Genomic DNA, 24,496 nt, shown 5'->3' on the forward strand with positions numbered 1-24,496 from the left:
AGGAACATAAATCTCAGGATTCGTGAACGACTGAGGGGCCTACACATCACCATACTCCATGGGCTGTATGCGCTCTATAGGGGTAAGTGCGATAATAATAACAGATGCCAGCCTGTGTTCACAGACTTTTCAGCTGTGTGACGAGTCTGCCGTCTCTTACTGAGATGGCATGTGAAGGCTGAGAGAGAGAGAGAGAGAGAGACAGAGACAGAGAGAGAGAGTGATAGGGCTCTGGAATACGCCTAAGCTCCAGGATGCCTTAACAGTGACTAATGCGTGCAGTGACTGCAGCCTGGGATGCTTGGAACAACACGAGACAGCTTGTTAGTCACTGACGTCAATGTCAGAATGACTGCAGAAGAAAGTCACAGCCTCGGCCTCAACTTGCTGTGCATGCGCCGAGTGGGGTTGAGGGTTGGGGGAGCTGGGGGCACTCGGTGCAGCTTGCTGAGGCTTTTTTTTTTTGGTCCCATTTACATTTAAGGACTCGGACAGCATGTGCCATCCTTCAGGAGCGAATAACTGAAATGAACATAAAGGCAGACGTGATTTAATGTGAATTAAGGAAGAGCACATTGCACAGATTATATATATATATATATATATACACAGAGTATGCATACCGGTATATGCAGAGTATATTATAACTATATTATAACTCTAAAGAATGTCATTACATTTACCAATGAAGGTCTTTGATTCCCTTGAGTACTGTCACAGCTCTGAAATGGTGGCACATCTATTTTGGTGAGGTGCGCTTGACAGCAGGACTGACACTTGTCCACAGTTAACACTGTGTGGGTGATGTCACCCACGCACATAAAAGGCACACATGCGCACACACACACACACACACACACACACACACACATACACACACACACACACACACACACACACACACAGGATTGCGTGCATCCTCTCCGTTTAAAACTGTGTGGTCAGTGCTGGGTATAGAGCACTGACATGAGAATGTGGTGTGTGAGAGATGCATGTGAGACTTCTCTCAGGACTGTTACAATGGAGTGCGTGCATGTGTGTGTGTGTTTGTGTGTATGTGCGTGTGTGTTTGTGTGTGTGTGTGTGTGCATGTGTGCAAGAGAGAGAGAGAGAGAGAGAGAGAGAGAGAGAGAGAGAGAGAGAGAGAGAGAGAGAGAGAGAGAGAGAGAGAGGGAAGTGGTGATCTGCTGGGAGTGCCGCCCCACTCCCGTGCTGAGTCACACGCTTCATCTCGTCCCCTCCAAACATCCCTCTGTTCCACCACTGAGGCACAGCCATCCACTCTGCACACACAACTAAACAAACATGTACCTTACTGGGGCGAGAGTACGGTGGCCCAGACAGATCAACCAAACGCAAAAGCCACAACACAAACACAAAAGCCACAACACAAACGCAAAAGCCACAACATGAACGCAAAAGCCACAACATGAACGCATTGCACCCAGGCATACACACCTACAGTACGTATGCATTCTACCCAGGCATACACACCTACGTATGGGCCTTCCATGTGATCTGTGGCTAGAACTCCATGTAAGCATTCTAACCATGCGTGCACTGCACACCTACGTATGTACCTGCCATGTGATGCAAGTGCTACTTCACTTCTGCCCATGCAAAAGCTGAAGCGTGTGTGTGCCTTATGTGTGTTGTGAGTGTTCCTACACTTTGGCAAAGGCAAAAGCTCAATATCAAAGAGCATTATGGGGTTTTGGCTGGTGGTTTGACAGTACAGCTCAAAGGGGTCAAGTGAAAATGACAGAACGTGTTAAATGTCATAACCATAAATTAGCCTATTTACTTAATCAATTAATCCCAATCATGTTGGGGTAGTGTGGAACATTCAGGCCTCTGAGCATGACAGGGATGTGTGTGTGTGTGTGTGTGTGTGTGTGTGTGTGCTTGGGGGGGAGGGGGGTTACTAAATTAATATATTCAAAACCCTTGGGCAAGGGTACAACTGTTAAGGCAGCGATTTCAGGATGTGGTGACGGTCTAAAAACATGTCCCGTTCCGTTGTGTTGGATGTGAAAAAAAAAATTGCAGTGTATGAACTCATCACAACTGAGGCTGGAGGGAGAGAAAAATGATTCAATTTATTAAGGTCAGCTGAATGCACAAGAGATTAGAGAAGGATTTTTGACAAGTGACACTAAAAATGACTCAAAAGACAATTTGGATGTTTTCTATGTCATACCAGAGGCCTCTAAGAAGGGAGGAGGAGTGGGATGCTACGCTAACGCTAGCATTCCAGGGTATTTACACAGCTATGGCAGATTAATAAATAATGCCATTACAGCCATAATTCCTCTCAATACGTCTCTTTCTGCACCATATGTGTGGCCGCACGGGCCCCCCGAGAGCCTATGGGCAAAGCGACGAGCTATGCTATGCGTGTGACGAGGCCAGAGGTGGAAAAAGTACGAAAATATTGTACTCAAGTAAAAGTACCAATACTTTGATGAAATATTATTCAAGTACAAGTTAAAATACCGATCTGAAAATTTACTCAAGTAAAAGTAAAAAGTAGTTCATTTAAAATTATATTTAAATAATTAATTTACTTTTTTTTTTTTTGGGGGGGGGGGGGGGGGGGTACCAGAACAACTAGTTTTACCAGAGACTTTCTAATGAGGAGATACAGCACTCAAAAAAATCCTCCATAGTAATGCATGGGTTAGTTTGTAACGCCAATATGGCCGTTGTCTACACATATCACAACCCTTCCACGGCAAAACGTCGACATGTGAATACATTGAGCCAATCATGTGGTGTGTTGTAAAATACATTGAGCCAATCAAGTGGTGTGCTGTGAAGACATCGTGCCAATCATCTGTTGTGATCTCGCTGCTGGAGCAAGATTAGTGTCATAAAGGCTTACGCACACGCATTTCTGCCGAAATAGATGCACGATAAGTGCCCAAAAAGTGTTGCAATATGGCCGCCGAGTGGAGGTACTTGCCTGATAAGGACGTTGAGAAATGGAGATCTATGTGAAAAATCACCGGAGTTCTCCTTTAAGTTGTGTGGTAGCACGGGCCCCCGAGAGCCTATGGGCAAAGCGACGAGCTATGCTATGCGTGTGACGAGGCACACACTCATGTTCTGTACCACGGGCTAAATTAACAGGCTAATGAAGCACACTCACTGATGTGCTCTAAACTGGAGGGATTATGCACTGGAGTCTATATAGGGAGCCACAAACTAAATATGCCTTTGATGTTGACACACTGCACCACAGTGTGGACACTGCGGAAATAAAGTTGTTCTGTCGCATGTATTCCTGAGTTTATGGTCCCAGTGAAATCTAATCCGTTTGAGTTGAAGGAAGCCATTATGAGAACTTAAGTCTACTTGACTTGACTGGCTGACTGGCTACTGACTGGCATCCTGCAGTAAAGTGAGAGCGTAGTAATTTAAAACTTAATTAAACCTAAATGAAGTAAACTGCAGAATAAAACGAGAGCTATAAATTCAATAATGGATAGCAATAGTTATACTCTTCTCTGCTTTACGTTCACTTGAGCTTTTATTATGTCTTTGGGCAAAGGAAGAGCTTTCTTAAAGCATGCTTTAATCAATAGCTCAGACTCTAAGACTATTTATGAATAGGAAAGCTTGCCAAAACAAGTCCTCCATCTGTTGTTTTTTCCTGGTAATGTCAAGTAGACACATAATAGAATGCATCCTCATAACTCCCAGACTATTATTAACCCAGACTATTATTTTTCTTCTGAAGGCTATCGTACCATGAAATGAAAAGCAAAGGCAAAAAAATGCTAAAACGAATGGCTTCATTTATCAAAATCTCTGCCTTTGTAACCACGAGAAACATTGAGGGCAGTTCGCTAAAATAAAATGTATTGGATTAGAATCAGGGACTGCACCTTTAATGAAACAAAACAAACTTGTTATCTGCAATCCATTGGGATAATTTTGAACACAAACACAGTGAGGAATAGGAATGAAAATGAGTCAAGCACAGCGCAGCTATGTGCATGTTACAGGCCATATGGGCAGCAAGAGATGGCAAGGAGACGCTGCTCCTAATTAGCATGCATGCTCAGCAGAGCTAACATATATTTGATTAATTCAGGTCCTCGTGATGCACTCGCTCTGTGTGTGTTTGTGTGTGTGTGTGTGTGTGTGCGTGTGTGTGTGTCTGTGCATGTGTGTGTATGCAGAGTTTTTTTTTTTTTAAGATAACTGCTCCTCTCCAGGGCAAAACAATTAGGTTACATAAGCCATTCTGAAAGGAACCTCCATATCCCCTCTGCCATAGACCTACAGCCCACCGAGAAGCAGGCAGGCTGAAACCCTTTCATTATCACACGCCGAGAACAAGCCCAAGTGAGCCAGCCCTTTCACATGTAGATGTTTAAACTCCACATCTGTGCAAAGTGTGTGTGTGTATGTATGTACTGTATGTATGTGGTGAAGTGGTGCAGAATTTGAAATAGTTAAAAAAGAATGAGAGAGAGAAAAAGAGAGGGAAAGACAGACAGAGAGAGGGAGAGTTTGCAAAGCCAAGGTGATGCCGTCGCCAAGTGACTTTTTTTTTTTTTTTGCACTCAGCACCTCCTGCCACCTGCCCATCTCCATCCTTCAGCTCACACACTCTTCCCACACAGACACAGACACACACACACACACACACACATATACACACACTCTTGCTGCCTTCATGGAGGTTTGGCATGGTTGGCCTCCAGCGCACACATAATTTGAATTTCAAACGCCATCATCAGCGAAAAGGTTGTGGCTGACTAAGAGGTTGACTAGTGCGGAACGACGTTGCTGTAATCTGTTTTGCGGCCACACCACCTCAGGGATATTTGCTCATATGCGCATGATGTGCGGCCGCCAGGCAGGCAGGCAGTCAGACGGAGGGCCAGTCGGCGAGTGTGTGCTTGCGGGATTTGGAGGGAGTTTGTCTCTTTGGTGTTTCTTTCATTCACTTGGCAACCAAGGGACAAAGAAGTGTGGTGAGAGCAAACAAGGCTAAAACGAATACATGTCTCTGAAGAGCCGACGAGAGGGAGGACCTGTTGTTGAGCGTCAAACGCATCAGCCTGATCAGAGGAACCCTAAGTAGAGAGAGAGAGAGAGAGAGAGAGAGAGAGAGAGAGAGAGAGAGAGAGAGAGAGAGAGAGAGAGAGAGAGAGAGAGAGAGAGAGATCACAGACAGCTCCAGACTCCAGATCACAGATCTGGGCCAGATGTGGCTTGAATCCGGTATGCCAGTCTCAGCACGGTGCCAAGGAATTATAATTCTGTCTCGTACAGAATCAGACACACTCTCCTACCTCCCGGTTCCCAAGAGAGCTTTGACAGGCAGACAAGCACAACAAACAGCCCTTTGTACATAGAGAAGGAGGGACGTCGGTGCAGCTCAGATGTCTTCTTAATTTTCAATTTATTTAGTACAAGGTGCCAAACATACGACTAACGTTTCGATGTAGTCACATCTTCATCAGAGTCCTTGTGACTACATCGAAACATTAGTCGTATGTTTTGCACCTTGTACTAAATAAATTGAAAATTAAGAAGACATCTGAGCTGCACCGGCGTCCCTCCTTCTCTCTGAAATATCTGTCCTGGCCTGGTTGCACCGGATTGTTTGACAGAAGCGCGGAGAACCCTCCTTTGCCAGCCCTTTGTACATATCATAAACAGCACTTGAGTTATGTCCCCCCTCCCTCCCCTACTGGCTTTAGCATGCACAGAATTGCAATATGCTAGCTTGCTAAATGAGCCAGACCCATGGTGTTCTTAAAATGAAGTCCAGTCCTGCCATGTGCAAAGCCAAAATCACATAGCTCCCAGACCCTCAAACAACCTACGGGATAAACTCTCACATGGCTTGTACTATAATACTACATACTGTAGAGACAGTTAGTGTTGTTAATATGAGTGAGAAGTCTATATGTCGACACGATTGCTTTGAGGTAAGGTGCTGTGTTTACCCTTCGTGTCCTCATTAGTGTTTAATTATACACATTAGTGTATAATTAAGCATTAAGGAGAAGCCATTGGTGTTTTGATAAGATTGAGTAGTTTGACAGTGTTCTTAAAATGATTGGCATCTACGTATAATGCTGCACATCTGCCATCTTACTGTAAATTAATTTACATTTTCTGATCAGAACCACAAAGAAATAACCACCTCCATCTTTATCGTGGGCATATTTTAGTGTCACTTCCTCTGAGGGTCCTGTGTTACCCTTGGGGAAGATAGAGCATTCTTTACCCTATGTCTCTGTAATGTATGGAGCCCTTGCATAATTGCAGGCTTAAATCCCACCACAGGACATATTGGTCAGCCAGGAGGGATTAGATGGGCATTGTTCTAGTGTGTGTGTGTATGTGTATGTGTCTGTGTGTGTGTGTGCGTGTGTACAGTATGTGTGTGTGTGTGTGTGTGAGAGAGAGAGAGAGGAGAGAGAGAGAGAGAGAGAGAGAGAGAGAGAGAGAGAGAGAGAGAGAGAGAGAAAGACAGAGAGAGGCAAGGGGGAGCAAGGATCTACCCAGAGAACAGAATACTGTATATAGTACATAGACCTATGGTCATGATTTTAATATAAAAACAAAAAGGTACTTCAGGTTTCGGAAACGGTACATCAGGTTTTGAAATGTTTTGTGCCATCTTTGCACTCTCATAGAACTTTGTTTCCCTCTAGCTGTCTATATTTTGTGTGTGCTCAAAAAACGTCTAGGTTTTATGCATGAGAAACAAACATTCTTGGGCTGAGCCACATAATATTTCAGCCAATCAACACATTCTTTCGGGAGCATGGAAGAGAGGGGTTTTAGTGTGATTGACAGTTGAAATTACATTTGCCCGAACTAAAAACTGAGCCTTTAACAATTAGGAATTGTAAAAATGCCTCCAGCAGCACGGTCATGGTTTAGCCATTCTGACCTCTCTGTTACGTTATTTTGGGGTAGGTGAGTCACTAGCCGGCTGTTCCCGGGACTTAAGGTCAGCTGGCTTTTTTTTCTTTTTGAGAGGTGCACAACAAATAAAGAAATGAATAAATAAGGAGTAGGGAAGGGCCTGGAGGGAGACATAAATGGCAGGAGGGAGGGAGGGTTGGACGAAACAAAGACACAGGACGGCAGAGAACAAAGCGGTATCTAAGCAGCCACATTGTGAAGGAAGCGGGTCCGTGAGCGAGCGGTCAGCTTGTGTTTCACGGCCCCGTGCCGGACACGGTTGTGGTTTTGTGAGGCTGTATCCGATGCTCTTCTCCGACCCGACACCCCAATTCGCCTCCAAATACACACGACACACGACACACACGACACATGCATACGCACTCATACACGCACGCACACGCATAGACACACACACACACACACACACACACACACACACACACCACACACATACACACACACTGCTTACTACCTACAGCTGTCTAGAAGAAAGAAAGAAGAAAAAAAGATAGCAGCTCCATCAATTCCCTGTTCTGTCACTCCCCCTGCCACTGCCTTCCGCTGAAGCGTCACCTGGAGCTTAGTGCTGATCAGGTGTGCGGTGGAGGGAATGAGGTAAAGATGAGATGTGTCGGGCTCCCTCTCTCTCTCTCTCTGTCTGTCTGTCTCTCTCTCCCACTCTCACCCGGGAAAAAGAGGACCTTGTCACAAAACCGTAATCCTAACCTGACACACAGCTAATTTGTTTCTCCATCAATTTCTACATCAGAGATCATTACTTCAAAAGATAAGTTAGAAAGAAAAAGTAAAAAGAGGAACAGCAGGGTTATTCTAGCAGATTTGACACTCTTCTTGATCTTTGTGCCTTGAAAGAATAAGTTCACTCTGTTCAGAAGGTTGAACAACAGAGGTATTCCATATTCCAAACAGAGAGAGAAAGTGTGTGAGTGTGTGTGAGAGAGAGAGGAGGGGATTGAGGAAAAGGGAGAAAGCTTGCATCACATATCTGTCCATTCACAAACAAGACATTTCACAAAGCCCCAACAGGGACTGTCTGGTGATATTCATGCTGTGTGTATATGCGTGTGGCCGTAATATGACCCGTCACGGAATGCACGACAAAAGAATGCGGTGGCACAAAAAGGGTTGGCACACCATTGTGGAGGCTTACTCCACACCTCGCCGCCTCCGCCTCCTTCTCCGCCTTGTCTCTCCATTCCACACCACCTCGTGCCACCAAGCTTTTTTTCCGTCGGCCATCATCTCGCCCGTCTCAGGTCGAGCCATCACTCTTTCGGCGTCGGAGGGGCGACGCGTGGCGCGCCTGCTTGAGCACAGACAGTAGGGCGTCTAGGAGCGACGGAACCAGAGAAGAGAGGGAGAGAAAAGCGAGAGAGAGGGAGAGGTTTTCCGTTTCCCCGTCTGACCAACTCCCCCCCCCCCTGACAAGATCACCCCCACCCCCACCACCCTCACCCCCACCCCCACCCCCCTCACCCCCCTCACCCCCACCCTCTGGTTACACGCGCCCGCTTCTTTATTGAAGGGCTTTTCATCTCCGGCGATAATGAAATAGGACACAAGGGCAGCCAGCACAGGACTACAGGCCTGAGATGCTCTGAGAAAGAGAGAGAGAGAGAGAGAGAGACAGACAGGACAGACAAAGTGGGAGAGAGAGAGAGAGAGAGAGAGAGAGAGAGAGAGAGAGAGAGAGAGAGAAGAGAGAGAGATAAAGTGGGAGAGAGAGAAGGGGGGGTAGAGAGTTAGATACAATGAGATAAAGTAAGAGACTAAAAAAGAGAGCATCTGATCAGAGGAGGCATAGAGGACCTGAGACAAAAGACAGCACAGAAAGTGAGATAACAAAGCAAAGGATAGACAGAAGAAAGAGAGAAGTGTGTGTGTGTGTGTGTGTGAGAGAGAGAGAGACAGAGAGAGAGACCAAGATAAAGGAAACAAGGTTAAGATGGATGGGTCGGTCAAGAAAGGGAAAGAGTCAGTCAGAAAGGAGTGAGAGAGAAAAAGTCAGACAGTCAGGCAGACAGACAGGCAGACAGGCAGACAGACAGGCAGCAGGCAGGCAGGCAGGCAGGCAGAGGAGAGAGTGAGCAGGAGAGGAGCGTGGAGAGATGGCAGATACACAGGCGCCTGTGGCAGCGGGCAGCTGAAGGCGAGCAGCGACGTCCACCACACATTTGCGTTGCGAAGGAGGCACGTGAGGAGAGCATGCCAGCAGCACACAGCGAATCTACTTTAACCAAAGGTCAAATCACACAAGATCTTTCCCCCATTCCAAGTTGGGAACGGTCATTGTCAACCACTCAAATAAGGCCCTGTCAGCGGACCTTGCCTTTGCATGAATATGTACACATGTGCAGCTGTCATGAGCTATTTTACTAATATTTGACTGTATATCATGTCTGATAGGCATTTTATACATGTCTTTTCTGCACATCGGATCCACATTTTTGTATTTGTATGTGTGTCTATGCACGCATCTCAAAAATGTTTATTATAATTCTTAAATTTTTTCCTATTAAAAAGGACGCACAGACAGTGCATGTTCCGGAAACATAATAACGAGGGACATTTTAGCCATCCTTTAAGAAGTATAATATTGTGAATACAAAAATAAACAAATAAATATCTAAAATTCCACCCACACGTTACACTTGAGAGGGAAAAAGACTTGGCTGTTTATAGTGCGTCCGCATGGCCAACAACGACAACACTTAGCAAAACAATTACTCCATTCAATGAGCCATACTCAGTGTGATACCATTCCAGATAGACAGGAAGCGGGAGAGCAGGCACTATGCCAGGTAATTCCCACTCACATCAGGACCGTATTTCCCAATAACATGCATTTTTCCCCTATGTCCATCATAGGAACACAGCACAGAGAGAGAGAGAGAGAGAGAGAGAGAGAGAGAAGAGAGAGAGAGAGAGAGAGAGAGAGAGAGTGATCATTCAACAACAATTGTAGCACAGAGATGCCCCTTGGGAAGTTCGGGGAGTTCTTTCTGTACACAGGTTTTTTTTTTTTTTTTAAGGCTATTTGTGTGTGAGTGTGAGGTGAGGTGAGCCTCTCATGAAAGAAAAGAATGAGGGAAAAAAAAAGATAAATGGAAGGCTATTATTAGAAAACTGGGGGTGGAGGGGGGGGGGAATCCTGAATGCCACATCTTGTTATGCATGGCTGAGGGGCTTTTGGTGCGTCACACAAGCCTCTTGGGCAGAAAGGGTGCATGGTGACGTTGCGCAAAGAGGGGGGGGATGGAAATAGGGGTGGGGGTTGGGGTGTGGCACGTTCAATTCCATGTGCTGCATCAGCCATGCATGAAAAGGCTGATTTAATTATGCCACACAGCACATATCTATTCTTTCCCCCCCAAAGACACACACACACACACACATAACAACACACACACACACACACAGATACACACACACACACACGGAGACACACACACAGACAAACAACCCCCTTCCCACTGCTTGTTTTCGTGTTGTAGCCATTACAGTAGCTTCAGCCCTGTCCGTGGGCTGCCATACTGTTCAGGATTTCAGAGGCAGGTAATCGGAAGCCTTTTGTTTGCCTGGTCGGGCTGCACAGCCAAACAACCACATGCACCCCCCCCCCCCCCTCCCCTCTGTCTGTCTGTACAGATTACTGCGCAGTGCTGTGGTTTGGATTGGTAAGGGAGCTGAGACAACAGGGTGACATCATCACTACACTGCATGATCAGGGTGTCCGTCCAACCCTGGTGTCAGTGTGGTGACACACCGCATAGCACGCAAAGCTCCCAGGCTCTGCTGCTGAAATGAATGGCTTTGAGGCATGTGCTCAATGGTTCAATCCAATGGTTCAATCAAGGTGGTAGACAAAACACCTCTTTGAGGGGCAGTTTTTTGACCTCCATGTCATGCTAGGCCTACGAAAGGAGCTTTAGCAAGCCTCTCTTTATAGGGCAATTATATGCCTTTGTGTCATATGCAAGGTGTATTGTATGAATATTACTCCACCTCATTAAAGCATATAAATATATCATGATGGATTAAATATCTAGCAAATGCATGTTTTTTTTTTTTAATTAAAAAATACTGTCCATGTTCAGTACATTTTGTACAGCAATCAAAATGTGCCTCTCCCACTGCCCACCTCCCCCTCCCATCCCCATACAGGGATTTGTCGGCCGGCCAATGATTGCTTACACTTTATTTAACTAGACGGACAGAGGTTTTACCCGGCATCGTCGTCTGTCTGTTTACAAATCGAGCTTGGCTTGTGAACTACATATCAATAGATTGCCCCAAATGTAGCAACATCAACGATTTTATTCATGATCATTGGCATACTAGGGTGAGGTATTGTTGGTGTTGTCAATTCCTAAAAAGGCTTGTGGCACTTGATGGATCAATTTTTGTCGTTTTTTTTTTCAGAGATGCATTGTTATGTGATTTTGTTTTAAATGCACACAATGCTGGTGACTGAACCTGGTCTGATGTTATATGTGTGTTTAATGAGAGGGAGTTCAGGAGCGTTGTCGGGTAATCCTGCTCGTTGAAGCTGGGGCAAACGAACGTGGGTGCCCTAGATTGATTTCCTGAACCCATGGGCTAAAACCACAGCAGCCTGTCTGTACAGAGTCTGATTGAGACATTAACACGGATTAGGCGAGGAGGCGCTTGCGCACGCATGCAGACACACATTCCCACCAGTCAGGAAAACTAGCTAACGTGCACACACATACACACATACAGTGTACTCTGACTCAATACATCTTCAATAGAGTTTGCATTACAGAATATAATTATATCTCTCTCTATCTCCCTCACACACACATACACACACACACACACTTGCACACAGTTGTGGATAATTTTTCATCTTCATTAGCTCCTGCAGGAATTCAACTCGAAAACATTAACACAATGGAGAAAAATCATTCATGTGTTCCGTTTCAGTGTCAATTTGCAATTGAAATTAGCTTTGCCGGTTAGGTATTGTTCTAAATATGCATCGGTTGACAAGTCAGCTCAAGCAAGCCGTAGAGAAATTGGCCACTCATTCAGCACCTGTTACAACCCAGAGGTAAATAAAAAATAATGCCCTGCATTTTATACATACACTATGCTTATACTTACTATGTACACAGACAAATAGACAAAACTACCATTAGCTTAGGGTATACAATGATTTGCCAATTACTTGGGTCATTGATAAACAGTTTTGGGAACATCTCCCATTTATTGTAAAAGATAAATACTGCTGCCATTTCAAGCAGTCATACAGGGTATTATATTGTTCTGCGGTGTGGGCCAGAAACCCTGCAAAAATGTGAGAAAAGCCTTCACACCACGATGTCACTGACTATATCGCCGAAAGACACCAGAAAGCTTTTATCAGTGCCACCTGTGCTGTACTGTTGCCATTTACGAGACTGTGTGCCTAGGTAGCTGGTTTACTAGTTTTAGACCAAAGCAGGCGGACTGCTGTTATATAACTGACTCATATATTGAATATTATGATTATTTGTTGAAGTTGTCTGGGTCTGTTGGCATGTGTCATCTATTAACAATATTATCTATTGACAATATTTCCACTCCTTGTAGTGTATACAGTAGATGTGTCTGTTTGTGTGTGTATACACACTCACAGTGTGTGTGTGTTTATGTGTGTGAGTGAGTGTCTTAAATGCACGATGGTAGAGGAAAAATGAGTTGCTATGGATTAAGGGTGTCAGCTAAGCTGATAAATACTTTAATGCAAAGAGGAATGATCCTGGCGACGTTCTTTGGTCGGGTCATCGCGGGTCTCTCAGCAAACAAGAATGTGAAAAACACACCCCATAATTCCCCTCTCCCTGACCTTGAGGCAGGCCCTCATGTGATCTTGACCACCAAAAGGAAGGCTTGAGAGAGATGTCCCTTTGAGAGGTTCTTGGAAGGCCTTTAGCAGCTGATCATGAAAACATCCATAAGGGACTGTATTTTTTCCCTTTACCTTGGCTCTGAACAAGATTACATTGTCGAGTCACGCAGAGGTATTTGGTGCACTCTAAGGCATGTAAAGTGCTCTGCTAATGGTTGAATCCTGAGCTACACTGTGAGAAAAAAAAATCCTCTTGAAAGCTATCCTGAGATGAAGCATGAATCTAGGCAAATTTGACACCTGATTCTGCATGTTTGCTGGCCAGCTTACAGTAACATAATAAACAAATTCAGTTCTTCTGGTAGGCAACATTTGTATGCGTGTTCCCAGCTAACACAGTAAATCTGTCCTATTTCCCTGCCTTTCTTTGCTGGATGAGATCATGCATCTTACAGTATGTCTCTAGTAATGATGAAACAGGTGCACACATACATACAATCTGGACCAGTGCCTATATGGCTTGTGCTACCACACCAGTAGTGATGTAGAGACAAAACAAGCACCGCCCTCACACACAAACTCTTCTTAAATGCCTTATTTTTCCAATGTATTGCAGGTACATAGAGATCTCGAGTAGTCCAACAGTCACTTAGTAGTAGTAATTAGCTCTAACTAAATTTATTTTTACAGTCACGGCCTGTATTAAGTTTTTGCATGTACGTCATAATATAACATCACCGTTTGTTTACAACTGGAGTGGTCGGGTTGCATAGTTACAATAGTTAGAAATAGCTTCAGAATGTTAATATTAAATATTGACCGAGAGATGCCGGCCACTTGTTAAACAGTTGGTTTTTACAATAGAAAGCAAAAAAGGCGAAAGATTGTTTTCCATTAGATCCTCACGGTTGTGGAGGCTGGTGATAATTAGCATCTGTGAAGTGTTTTATTCTCAAGAAAGCCTATGGTGTAGCCTACTCTCTATGGAAACATAGGCTGAATACATGTCATACATCTACAGTCATCCAAAAATGAATGGCCAGAGATGAATTGCCAGAGAGCTATTAAGGAAAAAAGTTATAAAAAAAGTGTTATGGTTGTATTCTGTTACATTTCATCTAGTCTATTAATAATATTGGTATGTTTTCATATTAGGCTATATGACTTAAACTGTAAATTCTAATGTAAGTGTAATGTTTATTACAACAACAAAAGCATTTGCCAAGAACTATAATCATAATCTAGGGTGATTGCTGGAATGGAGTTGCATGGAAATGAACAATGTATTATTGTCAACAGTGGCTGGCAGAGTTGGCATATAAAATGTGTTGGTATATGGCAGCTTGATACGCATACTTCACATTACTCTACGCTGCATGGGTGGGCACAGCAACCTGGTTACCAGATATAGCGTCCAGCCTACTGACAGCATGCGGGGCAAATGCAGTGTAACCTTTGCATGGACGTGACACGTGTGAGGGCGAGCAGCTTCTCTGGTGGCCAGACATCACCAGTGTTTCCTCTGGACCTGTAGCAGTAAAGCCTCATATAATCTGCTTTGTGCCACTACACACAGACCTCATATTAATACTGAACATGCTCCGGTGGGAAAAAAATAATAAGTTATGGGGGTGGTGGTAAAGGGATGGAATGTGTGTATGTATATGTGTGTATGTGTGTGTGTGTGTGTGTGTGTGTGTGTGTGTGTATGTGTGTGTGTGTGGGGGGAGAGGGGTGTTATGCCGCTTTCCCAAACGCAGCCATCTCGTCTTAATATAGATTAGGTGGCGCAGCTGGCCATCGCGCCCCGCCACTTGTCCCTCTCGTGTGACGGCCTGCCTGCCAGAGCCGGAGGAACGCCTTGGCAGATGAAGCGCCCGCGCATCACACCGCTCCGCCATCGCCCGCCTGTCCGCCCGCCCCCGCTATCTGGCCCGGCCATCAGCATCACATTCACTGACAAGTGCATTGGGCAGGAAGGAGCGTTTCTTATCTCCCGTTTGTAGCGCCCGTGCAGTGCACAGCCATAGAAAAAAAGAGAACAACAACAACACTAAATTCTCACCGCGACACATACAAGCTGGCAAACACCAACTTCAGCGTGTGAGCTGATGCTGTACGATGCCTTAGCGATGCTGGCAATGAAACAGCTAGGAGGTGTCTCTGTGCTGTCTGGCATTACCTGTCTTTTATAGCGACACTGTCGACAGCTCAGGAAATAGGACAGGATGAGATGTTAATTCGAGATGGAGGGAGGGAGGGAGGGATGGAGAAAGGGAGGGATGGAGAGAGGGAGGGATGGGGGGTAATTAAGTAAATAGAGCAGGCATCAGAGCACTGAGGCGTGAGAGAACAGAGAAAGCACAAAGAAGCAGACCCAAGACAGCCCTGGCAGAGCCAAAAAACGAGAGGAGACGGAGGGAGGAAGGGGCCTAGAGCCACCTAGTGGCCACTGGAGGAAACAACAATGGTGTCTTTGGCGTCATGAAAAACCATGAAACCTACTTACTCACTCTAGGGGAAAGCAGTGTGCTTAAATCAATACTAATGTCTTCCTGGGCTCTTCAACAAAATAATACTGAGAGAATGGCCTTTCACAAAGACCAAATCAGCGGAAGGCATGGTCAATCAATTAGGTGCGTTAAAAAAAACAACAGATGTGGTTTGGATGAATGTAATCTAATTAGGCCATGTCTCTGAATTAGCTACTTCATTGGCAATAGCCGAACCTGCATGCATCTCTGACTGGTAAAGATATCTGGTCACAGGTCTTCGTTTAGCTCCTGACAGCAGACAGAAAATAGCAACATGTGGGAGGGATTGAGCCCCTGTCTCCTTCCCCTCTGGGGGCTACATGGTGTCCTGCAGCATTGTTATATTATGCAAACATATATATATAGTATGTATGCATGTATGTACAGTATGTATGTGCAGTATGTATGTATGTATGTATGTATGTATCTATACATCTCAGCATTTTGTTTTAGCTGGGACCTTAGATGGCCTTAGCTACAGACTCGGATCATTATTTTGATTATGGGCTGTCGGACGGGTAGAGTTCAGGATGGTGGTGGTGGTGGGGGGGGTACTGAGGATAATCGATGATTATGTAACCGTCTGGCGGGGGGGTTCAAATCCATCACCCAGTTTAGAGGGGAAAGGTCAAGATGAGGAAAATTAAAAATGCAGAGGTTGTGGAGTTTCATTGTTACGCAGAGAGCTTTGACAATTGTACAGCAATGTTTCACCTGTGTGTGCAAGCCTGCCTGCAGTCTGTGCTTGTTTGCTCATCTCCATGTATGTATACGTGTGTGTGTGTGTGTGTGTGTGTGTGTGTGTGTGTGAGAGAGAGTGTGTGTGTAATGTTCCTGTGATGACCCCCCCCCCCAAAGCCTCAGGGTCAAAATGCCTTGTCTGGGCATCCTTTTGCGCATGTCGGGGTTCCTTCATCACACTGACATGTCTATGTGTGTGTGTGTGTGTGTGTGTGTGTGTGTGTGTGCTTGCTGGGGTGGGTGAAAGTGGGGCAAAGGCAGGCAGAGGCTTCCACGCTCGCACACAGAGCCAAAGGAGGAGGAGGAGGGTGACAAATAGAGCAGAACACAGCAAGAGCCTGATAGACAGAGAGAGAGAGAGAGAGAGAGAAAGAGAGAGAGAGAGAAGAGAAACATCCTTGTAAATGCCTACATGGGGAGGGGGAAAATAGACAGAAAAGGGTGTGAGAGAGAGAGAGAGAAAGAAAGAGATAAAAAATGAGGGAAGATAGAAAGAGGAGAGAAAAGGTGAGAAAGAAGTAAAGTGTGAAAGGAATGAGGGGAGAGGCGAGTGAAGAGTCTTGGAAATGAGCTAGCAGTTCACAAGTCCTTGTGAGATCTTTCTTTCATCATAGAGAGTAATGGTTTGAGGCGGTATCATGGCCCTCTTACTGTTGGCACTGATTTCTTGGTCTTGCCACACTTATTTGGTTTTTTCATTTGCTGTTAAAATACCCCACCCAGGTATATTGAGGTAATATATTTCAAATATGATTTTACATTGCAAACCACATTACATTTTATGCAATCTCCTCCTCCCTCAATTATGAAAATGTTCAATAGACCTTTGCAAGAATTGTTTGTAGAATGAGGTATTTGTATTGACAACCTTTTTTAAAAAAACAAAACAAAAAAACAGCTGTCAATATGAATGTGTGATATGAGAAACAATCTAACACCAGTGGGACTGCTCCCCGAGCGCCGTTGTTGTTGCAGGCAGCTCACTTCGCCGGGATTAGTGTGTGCTTCACCTCACTGTGTGTTCACTGTGTGCTGTGTGTTTCACTAATTCACGGATTGGGATAAATGCAGAGAGCAAATTTCCCTCACGGGATCAAAAGAGTATATATACTTACTTATACTTATACCAGATCCTAACTATGGAGCTTTAGCGATATAATCCGTTTTTAAAATAAAGTTCCCTTGGCCTTTGGAATTAAAATAGCCCCACATCATCACATACCCATCAACATACCTAGAGATTGGCATGGTTTTATTTCTGTTCCGTTTGATTTGCATTGAGAGTTGATCTTATGGAAAGTAACCCATACCAATCGTGAGATATGGTGAAGGGTATGTGATGAAGTGGGGCTATTTTAATTCCAGCGCAGTGAGCTGCCTGATAGACTGGTCGGGGCTCGAACCGGCAACCCTCCGGTTACAAGTCCAGAGTGCTAACCAGTGGTCCACGGCTGCCCCCCATTATTCATTCACAAAGAAAGTGGTGTCCTTAGGTTAGATTTTTCCTCATTTTTTTTATAAAGGCATTAAGATCAATTTCCAAAAGATGATTTTTATTCCTCTTTTTAGTCAACTTTAGTATGTGTATGTACAGCGTATGTAAACTTATGAGCACAACTCTAATTACATTGTTTTCAACTGGAATCAGTGAATCAGTGCAGCACAATGCTACGCAACAGCAGAACTTTTGAGCAGAACTTTTGTAGGACGCTCACGTTGCTCTGCTATTTTGAATGAGAAATATGATGCTATAGACCCTTTCAACAATAAAAACAAAAACAATGCTTGAACGTTCTATTTGGGCCCCAATCTACTTCCTCTGCATTAAGATAACATATGGAATGTTAAAACGGAAGTCTTGTGGGGCCAACTATGATGCTGATAATGGAACTCTCTTGAAAGGGTCTATAGAAGGGCATAATGGATTCAGTGTGGACAGAGAATTCAGTGCTACACAACAGTCGCTCGCTCGGATGCAGTTAGGATAGCCATCTTAGGATGTCTATATTTTTCCACACGCTAAGAACACAATCAAACTTGCATAGGTCTGTGTTTATGTTGAAATAAGATGTGGCGAGGCGACTACTGTGAGTCATTGTCACTGACTACAAAGCAGTTCAGGCCCTCTCTCCTTGAAAGGGTTATCAGCAGGATGGATGTCTCTCACAGAGACTGTCACTAGGCAGATGAGGGCTGCCGAAACCCTGAGGCCGGAGGTTACTTAACCAGAGTGGCCCGGAACTGATGCAGGCACCAGCCCCTAGCCTTGCCTGCCTTTGTGATCATTTTCCATGGCCTTTATATTAGAGAGAGAGAGAGAGAGAGAGAGAGAGAGAGAGAGAGAGAGAGAGAGAGAGAGAAGGGGGTTGCAGCTAATGCCAGAGTTAGCACTAAGCGTACTCCATTAGCTTGCTACACAAGTGCTGCAGTCATTGTGGTCATTTCCATGGTCTTTCAAAGACAGAGGGTGAGAGAGAGGGAGCGAGAGAGAGAGAGATAGAAAGAGAGAGATACAGATAGACAGAGAGAGAAAGGGAGAAAGAGAGAAGGGGTTGCAGCTAATGCAAGATTTAGCGCTATCACTAAGTGTGGTCTCAATTAGCCTGCTACGCAAGTGCCGCTCGTGTCCGTCCTTTTCTCCACACTCGCTGACCCGAGAGGGGGGGAGCAGAAAGCGCAGCCATGCTGCCGCTGAGTCACTCTTCATTGGCCGTGGGCCCAAGCGCGTCACAAAGGAGCACTGGGCCCGCGCCTGTGTGTCAAGATAAAGGAGGATGAAGTATGGGCTATGTACAGATTGAGCTTGTATGCTCGGAGGGAGGATGCATGCTTTGAAAACGGATGTGTGCAGTGTGTTTAAGTGATGTGGAAGGGGGGGCTGTGTTTTGTGTGTAGGTGTGTGTGTGTGTGTGTGAGAGAGAGAGAGAGAGAGAGAGAGAGAGAGAGAGAGAGAGAGAGAGAGAGAGAGAGAGAGAGAGAGAGAGAGAGAGTCTAACATTCTGTGGTACATCGTGGCACTTAAATGTATGACTTAAACGTGTACTACTCTTTTTTCAGATTGTCATTCGTTATTTTCTGTCATACTACACACACACACACACACACACAGAGGCACATATGTTTGCCTACTGTATGTGTGTGTGCATCTATCTATGTACGTGCATACAATATGTGTGCATGAATGTGGACTTCCACATTAGAGATAACCAGTAAGCTTCAGATGCTTTTGGTGGGTTTTCAGACAAGGATTAAGTCCAAACTGCAATTTAAATGTGGATCTTGTGCTGTAAAGAGAATTTAGTCTCGGGCTAAACCTAATCCCTCACAAAGAAAGCAGGGTGATGGTACATATTGTGACTGCGGGGCAAATCCTCCATTGACTGAAAAATCACTCATTCATCCCCAGGAATGAAAAGAAAACTATGTTAAAGTATAGCTCAGTGCTCAGGCAGAAGACACTGCATGGCTGAATGATGGTGGTGGTTGGGGGGTGGGGGGTGGGCTATATTCATAATAAAAAACAAATCTTAAGATAACTAGTAGCTTGGCAGAGCATGATTCATATACCCTGTTTAAACCAGAGGCCTAAGCGTACATGGGGGAAAACACACTCTGTCAAACAAGAGACTAAGACCTGTACAGAAAACAAGGGATCTATTTGGATGGCAAAACAACACCTGCATCTGCAAGAGATAGAGAGAGGAAGGGGGCAAAGAGAGAGAAAGAGATAAAGAGATAGAGAGAGAGAGAGAGAGAGAGAGAAAGGTAGAGAGTGAGGCCATGGGTATATGGAAAGATTGGATGCAGGCTTGCAAGAAAGTGGAGAGAAAGAAAGTGAGAGGAAGAGGAAGAGGAAGAGGAGGAGGAGGAGAAGGGAAGGTTGGTCGGACCCCCTTTCTCTCTCTCGCTCCTGGGTGGATTTGGCCGTGGTGGCAGGGCCGCCTGCATATGCTGCGCTGGATTACACTGATCCAACTTAATGCCTGAGGCGACTCAATCATTCACAACTACAGAGAGCGCCGCTGCTGCCACTGCTGCTGGAGGAGGAGGCTGGCTGATCCAGCAGCAGCATCAGCACCAGCACCACCACCTCCATCAGCAGCAGCATCAGCACCACCATCACCACCTCCATCAGCAGCACCACCATCACCACCTCCATCAGCACCACCATCACCACCTCCATCAGCAGCAGCAGCAGCAGCAGCAGCAGCCTCTTGGTGCCATCTGCCACCCCGACGCTGTCCACCCACCCAGATTAACTTCGAGGAAGATACTAAGAACAGGGCAACTGGGGTGGTAGGGTAGGGGAAGGGAGCAGGGAATTTATGGGTGTTGTAGTTTTCTAAAAGCTATAGATGGAACTTGCTGAGGGGTTGACCGAGGAGCAAGTACACCCCACAGTGAGTGCAGTGTCACTAATTCTGGTGATTCAGTGTCACATGTGGACTGGACCAGCCAGGCTGCCATCAAGCAATTCATTAAGAGAGTTAAGACTTGATTGAGTGGGAGAGTGAATACACACAGCCTAGCACGCCGCACTGTTAAGATCAGTGAGATCTGTTCAAAAGCTCAGCTTTACCCTGAGATGATGTGGAGATCACAAGCTACGCGCAGGTGCCTACAATCAGTGGCTGATTGCTGGGGGATGAACGATAATGCGTCACTATGAAACCCGTAAGGCAGGGAAGACTTGTATCATCAGAACCCTCCCCTCCACACATACACACACACACACAAGTGTTTTATCTTCTTAAAAGCATGCTCTATTCTACAGTATGAACACTGAAGTGGGCCATGCATGTCTAACTGTACATTTGATATACACTGAGATAAGTACTGCTCTGATTCTTGATGCTTCATTACTTCGTTAGAGATCATTTTGGATTAGTGGCTATGTGTGTGTGTGTGTGTGTGTGTGCATGTATTTATGGACGTGTGTGTCTGTGATTTGAATCTTTACACACACACACACACACACACACACACAGTCAAACTTTCATTTAGTGTAGGAGTATGGTCTGCATTGATGGGCTGTTACTATTCTTAGACAGATACAAACCCCCCAAAGAGCTCCATCGACTGCAACACCCACAATCAATGTAAACATCAAGCTCTTTGGTGTGTTCCAATCCACACACTATTGTGATGACATAGAAATCGGAGAGGCCACAAGAGACAGGAGTGTGACATGACCAACAGAGGGCGCAACTGAGCAACCTTTCCAGAAGTAGGACACAGTAAACTTGAGGAAGGGTAGTGTGTGAAAATGATGAGTTAAGGAAGTGCATCAATCAAGTCATGACTGATAGAGCTGTATGTTGCATATTAGGCCAACTACTTCGCCCTTCTCTGTTGGGGATTTGTATGGGAGATCAATGATTTGATCCTTTCAAGATACATACAAAGGGTAGAGGAAAGGACACTATACAGAAACTTGCTTAGACAAGGCTACATCCACAGAATATTTCATTTATGTGATTTCACTTGGAGAGATAACATTATTTTAAATGTACAGAAAATATACTGTAGAACAGTGGTTCTTAAACTTTTTGTCTGGCGACCCCACAAAAAACATGGACCAAGTCTCACGACCCCCTTCTCTTTAACCAGTGGAATTTGGTTTTGAAATGTTGTGAGATGGGCATTGGAGTCAGAAAATGTGGCAGCCTTTGACTAAAACCCTTTAGAAAAATGTCTTTAATCATTAATGCAAATCATTTCGCGACCCCTCCAATATTTTTGACGACCCCCAGTTTAAGAACCACTGTGGAAAGACGGGATCGAATGGCATGTGTGAGTCAGCGCTGTGCTATTGTATGACCTGACTGAAAACGCAGAGACTTCGCTACCCTTAAGAGAAGCCAAAAGCTGAGGACACTGCTCTGACTCCTTTAGTTACAGTATAGTCATATCTTTATTTTCATTATTTTTTAATTATTGTGTTGCTGCTCTTCTCAGAGTAGAGTATAACAAGCCATGATATTTATTTGTCATTTAAATTAATTTAGAATAACTTGGCTTATATACGGGGATTGCTGAGCAAACTTTTTTTTTTATAATCGATTTTTTTTCACTTTCCCTAATTTTTCTCTATATCCACCTCTCTCCATCTTTCTTCTTACCTGTGACTCTCTCTCTCTCTCTCTCTCTCTCTCTCTCTCTCCCACACAGACTCCGTTAACAGAGGAACAGAGCAGAATCGCTGCCATCTGACCACGAGGACATCTCTCTTCCACGTCAGGAGCGCCATATCCCAGCGCCACCCTTTCAAGAAATCCACAACAACAAACAAACAAAAAAAAAAACAAACAAACACAAAAACAAAAAAAATACTGTGCCTTCAATCAACCCCAGCAGTGCTACACTGTTCTGACCTGCACCTACAAAATCCCACAGGTGGAGGAGAAAGACAACTAAAAATGCACCACCTTGCCCTATGGACGAACTACAGATGTTTGTGGATGGCAGAGGTTCAAGCTCGCCCCTCTCTACGGACTAAAACACAAGGGCATGTCTTATGTGAAGTTCTGTTTCTTTTAACCCCCTGTGTTGAGAAACGTTGAATATTAATACAATGTGCTAGTGATTTGCTTCATATTGGAAGAAATCCCTATCTGTGCAATATCAGTTGATATATTTCTGTGTGAAGCCGTAATGTGGAAGTAGACTTTTTCTGGATGAGTTTTTCGGCTCAGTCTGTTTATTTTTTTAAATACTGTCCTCCTGATCTCTATTTTTCTAAAAAAAGATGAATATATAGTAAATATAAATATAAATACATATATATAAGATGATATTCTTTACCGGTGGAGTGGGCATGTGTCCCTAAGCACAAGGGAGGCCAGCCATTTGGTTTTTAGACAGTGGACTTTTAGACTTAAAAAAGAGCCTCCCTCTATTTAAGGGCCAAAGCCATAGCCTGCAACTGTACTCGTCAGGTTTTGTTTGGTAAGGAGCACACAAAGATACCCATTATGACCTGCTGAAAAGACTGTGTGTGTATGTGTGTGTGTTTGTGCGCGCGCGTGCGACTGTGTGTGTCCTCGCTTACTCCGAAGATCTTACAGTCAAACAAAAGTAAGATGGAGGTGTTGGTGTGTTTATTGTGTGAAGTTTTGGTTTCCTACATCAGATGAATTGATTTTACTGACGTAGCTAGCCATTCTCTACCTAATTGTGGCCTGTTCTTGCTGAACGTCGAGTTCTTTTGTACTCCCCTCTGCATATCAATACATTACTTGGTGTGTGAACACATATGAGCATGTGTTTGCTGGGTGGGTTATGTTGGTAATCAAGACCTTCTTTAACTGCAATTTTGTGACTATGTGGAACCTGTATCCTTTAAGCTGCTACCTTGTACTGTGTTGTCTGGATATATCCAGCGTTATTCCTGAACATTTATTATCCTTGAACAATCAACTCATTCAATACCTCGCATATAATGTTATATTAACAATTTAGAGGTAACTTGTTATTTGTACTGTATTTTGTCATTGGTTGATATGATGTTAGCTTAAGTCACTAAATATCCCTGTGCCCCTTCCCCAAACCCTAAACAGGATTCGATTTATTTATTTGCAGTGCAATACTATACTATTCTGTTAAGTACTGTTGAATAAAGCTGACAGATTCAGGGTAGATTTTGCTAGATGCTAAATGTAATTCAGCACAATGTCATACAATGTATTCAGTTACAAATTATCAGGGTTTAGCCATTTCATGAATTTGCTAATTAATTTGGCACAAAGTACTGACAACCCATGTCACTCACTAACAAGTGTGAAGGGGAGTGTAGTATCATATGTGTCTATGTGTAAATTCAGATTCTCAGAGAGTCTTAGATTTGTTTTATTTTTCAGGGTTAGACCATACCTGTCAACATTTAGCCAGGTTTATACCGGATCTGTGTTTGCATATTTAATACGTTTCATACACGTGTTTCAACACTGCATTTCGGTCGTTGCTTTTACCTTACCATTACCTTACGCATACCAGTTATGTATCCACCAGCTGCCTGCCTGCAGCCTACTTCTAAAACTCCAAAGCTGCTTGCTGTCAGATTTGGTTCCGAAGGAACAAGTTCAGTGTATCAACAACACTCAATAACAGTTTATGTGATGTGTTAATCAATTAAATTCCCAACAATTTCACAACAGCTAGTTCTGGAGTAGGCCATTCAACTAGCCCGCTTGCTTACGATGAGATTCAGGCTGCACAGTTGGCACCCGCTTCCTTATTTGGGTTTTGGGTTGCCAGGTTTTAGCCTATGACAAAACAGTTGAAATTGAAACTAAGTGATCGTGTATGTGTAGGGTGTATTTCATACACAACCTGGCAACCTGAATGGATCAATGATTTTAAAATGAAGTTTGATGGCCATGCAAATTACGGGAGTTTTCCGGGA

General features: G+C 44.4%; 1 protein-coding gene across 1 annotated transcript in view; it reads left to right on the plus strand.

Annotated features, from left to right (window-relative positions):
• LOC121697765 (potassium voltage-gated channel subfamily A member 1) overlaps nucleotides 1-23,991 on the plus strand; it is a 36,056-nt gene extending 12,065 nt beyond the window's left edge. The window contains exon 2 of the mRNA XM_042079445.1: nucleotides 22,264-23,991. The gene's annotated coding sequence lies outside the window, so the exon portion shown is untranslated. The remainder of the gene's footprint in view (nucleotides 1-22,263) is intronic.
• The last annotated feature ends 505 nt before the right edge of the window (nucleotides 23,992-24,496 follow it).

Source organism: Alosa sapidissima, chromosome 22 (assembly GCF_018492685.1).
Source record: "Alosa sapidissima isolate fAloSap1 chromosome 22, fAloSap1.pri, whole genome shotgun sequence".
Lineage (NCBI taxonomy): Eukaryota > Metazoa > Chordata > Actinopteri > Clupeiformes > Clupeidae > Alosa > Alosa sapidissima.